This window comes from Gekko japonicus, unplaced genomic scaffold (assembly GCF_001447785.1).
Source record: "Gekko japonicus isolate JY-2015 unplaced genomic scaffold, Gekko_japonicus_V1.1 scaffold2029, whole genome shotgun sequence".
In the NCBI taxonomy this organism is placed as follows: Eukaryota; Metazoa; Chordata; class Lepidosauria; order Squamata; family Gekkonidae; genus Gekko; species Gekko japonicus.
This window is the reverse complement of record NW_015167596.1, coordinates 176852-180575: the sequence shown is the minus strand read 5'-3', so window position 1 is coordinate 180575 and position 3724 is coordinate 176852.

Genomic DNA, 3724 nt, shown 5'->3' with positions numbered 1-3724 from the left:
CGCACGACGTCTCGGTGTTGGGGGTGGGGGTAGAAATGCCAGAGGAACTGCCAAAGGAATATTGTACAGGAATCTTCTCAGTAAGGCAACCGTAGGTTACGCGTGAGTCACCCTGAAAGCAGCTCTGATTAATGCATCCATTTCACTTCAGTTGCCCTGGCAGAGGGAAAGAAACAGAACCAAGACAAGAGAGTATCAGGGTTTCCAGGTCCCCCCGGCCACCGGCGAGGGATGGGGGAGTTGGGTTGCCAGACCCAAGTTAGGAAATTCCTGGAGATTTGGGGGTGGAGCCTGGGGAGGACAGGGACCTCAGTGGGGTGCAGTGCCATAAGAGTCCACCCTCTAAAGCATCCCTTTTCTCCAGGGGAGCTGATCTCTGAAGTCTGGAGATGAGCTGTAGTTCCGGGGGATCCCCAGCCCCCACCTGGAGGATGGCATCCCTACTGAGTACCTGTTTCCCAGGGCTGGCTGTATCAAAGTTTGTTTTCACCCTTACTGCACTGAGCAGTTACGGGCTGAACATTCAAATGACCATGCAAATTACAGATAACAGGATTGCCTTCCAGAGCACAGGGCCGGCTGAGCCCTTTCCCAAGATTGCATTGCTGGCCTTAGTTGGGGGAGGGGGTGGGGGAATGGCGACTGGAGGGGATTTACGGGGAGGAGGCAAAATACTGGACTCGGCGAGCGGAGCCAAGAAGAGTCCTTGTTTTCCTGGGATCTCATGGAGGGGATGTCAACTTCTGACGCAGCCCTTCTAGTGGAGAGTCTCTTGGTTTTCAGGTGGTCCTCTGTGATCGCAGCCCATGAGCAGAACAGACGCCTCCTGATCTCGGCTGTTAGAAGGGAGAGGAGCCCAAGATGGGTTGTTCTCTCCACCAAGGACAAAAGGGGGGGTAATCACAAGTTTAAAAATTATATAAGGGCCCAATCACACGTTATATATAAATAACAAATGATAAAACACAAGGGCTGATAAATCTGACCTGACGCGTTTCGGCCTACATAGGCCTTCCTCGGAGGTCAATTAGTGAGGAACATAATGGCTATTATACAAATACAGTTCAATCATGTAAATACAAAGTATCAATTCAATAAGGACCAGAAGCAAGTTGTTTCAAAATAAAACCACCAGGCACAGAGTAAAAAGGACAAATGAGGCCTCTAAAAGTGCAATCACAGGCCAAGTGGTTCTCGAATATAAACTTCTGGTCCAGAAATCGCCTTCCTATGGTAAAGGTAAAGGTAAAGGTTCCCTTGCTCGAAAGCCAGTCGAATCCAACTCTAGGGTTGCGGTGCTCATCTCCGTTTCAAAGCCGAAGAGCCAGCGCTGTCCGAAGACGTTTCCGTGGTCATGTGGCCGGCACGACTAAACACCAAGGCGCACGGAACACTGTTACCTTCCCACCGAAGTGGTACCTATTTATCTACTTGCAATTTCTTGCTTTCGAACTGCTAGGTTGGCAGGAGCTGGAACTAGAGATGGGAGCTCACTCCATCATGTGGCACCCGGGTCTCGAACTGCTGAACTACTGACCTTCCACAGCCTGCAGTTCAGCGTCTTAACCACTTGAGCCACCACAGCTCCTTCCTATGGTAGTAGAGCCAAATTGTTCTCAGGCAAAGAGCAGTCCTCTGAGGAAGGCCCATGTAGGCCGAAACGCATGATTGGGCCCTTATATAATTTTAAAATTTGTGATTAATAAATACATGTATTTTTAAAATATATTTCCTTCATTTAGTTTTTAATATTGGCCCCCTTTCTTGCATTGTTCTCCCCACCACCACCAGTCTGCAGTTCTGCAGGTGGCAGGGAGTTCCAGGGGTTGCCTTTTAGAAGGTCACCTTCTTTGGGGAGGGCAGCGTCTGGAGACTTCTTGTGGTATTGTAATAGATACATTGGTTTACAGATATATAGGACGAGAGGGTGGGAAGCAAGCAGGCAGGCTCAGCAACCATGCTGCATTCTCCGACATCCTATGCGCTGCTTCTGTCAGCCAATCCCCACCCCCCTCAACCCCCCAATTAAAATAGTCTAAAAAAAAAGAAGAGTTCCTCCACCAGATTGCAAATTGTACTCACTAAAAATTGCCCTCTTATCTACTTTCCTTCTGTGGAGTGTGTGTGTGTGTGTGTGTGCTTGGCTGCATACAATTATGCATGAGGTGGAGACAGTTGACAAAGATAATTTTTTCTCTTTCTCCCAGAATACTAGATCTCAAGGGCTTCCCATGAAACTGGTGGGCAGTAGGTTTAGGACGGACAAAAGGAAATACTAAATGTGGAATTCTCTGAAAGAGAATGTTGTGATGGCCTCAGGAATAAACAGCTTTAAAGGGGGATTAGATAGATTCATGGATGATAAGTCTGTCAGTGGCTACTAGCCACGGTGGCTGAGGGGAACCAACACATTCAGAGGCACTGAACCTCTGAATCCCAGAGCCAGGAGGAAACATAAGGGGAAGGCCTTGGCCTCTATGCCTTGTTGTTGGACCTCTGCAGTAACTGGTTGGCCACTGTGTGAGACAGGATGCTGGACTAGATGAACCACTGGTCTGATCCAGCACGGCTCTTCTTGTGTTCTCAAGAGTCTTGGTTAAATGCCAAAAATTAAACTCCCTGCATGCAGAAAGCTGGCACCGCAGGGATATGGGTGAGCTAGAACTTTCCCCCCTGAATAGCTAGGTTTCTGTATGCAAGGTGGTTACAGGGAGAAGTATTCAAAAATGATGCCCCCCCCACTTGCAGTCTGAAGGAGTATGCTCCACTCTACCACCTCAGGGCGTTACCACTTTATTTGCTCCTCATTTCATTGCAAGATGTGTATTCCCTGTGACGTGAGTCGTGGAGTCCTGAGTCATTGGCTGAAATTACTCAGGATGGAACATCACAGTCCAAATGAATGAATGATGGGGAGGATACAGGGAGGGGAGGGTATTTCACCAGGGACAGTCTAGACCAGGAGTCCCCAGCCTGTGGGCATCTATGGAATTCTACCACGGGGTGGTGGGTGCCACCACAAAATGGCTGCCGCACTGTAGTGGTGAAGAGTGGCGGACTCTAATCTGGGAGAACCGGGTTTGATTCTCCACTCCTCCACATGCAGCCAGCTGGGTGACCTTGGGTCAGTCACAGCTCTCTCAGAGCTATTCTCTCTTGAGCAGTTCTCGAAAGAGCTCCCAGCCCCACCTACCTCACAGGGTTTCTGTTGTGGGGAACAGAAGAGAAAGAGATTGTAAGGGTGGGGTATAAATCCAATCTCTTCTTCTTCTTCGTATCCCACCCTTCCCTTGGAGTCTCAGAGCGGCTTGCAATCTCCTTTCCCTCCCCCTCCCCACAACAGACATCCTGTGAGGTAGGTGGGGCTGGGAGCTCTTTCGAGAACTGCTCAAGAGAGAATAGCTCTGAGAGAGCTGTGACTGACCCAAGGTCACCCAGCTGGCTGCATGTGGAGGAGTGGGGAATCAAACCCGGTTCTCCCAGATTAGAGTCTGTGCTCCTAGCCACTACACCAAACCACTAACCACTACGCATAGGTCATGAGCGCTGGTGTTACTGCGCTAATGAATGAGGCCCTGTTGCGGTTGATCAGAAAATGGGGAATAAAGACCATTCATTTATGAATACAGACCACACATTGGGTGAGCTAGTTTGGTGTAGTGGTTAAGTGCGCGGACTCTAATGTAGGAGAACCGGGTTTGATTCCCCACTCCTCTACTTGCAC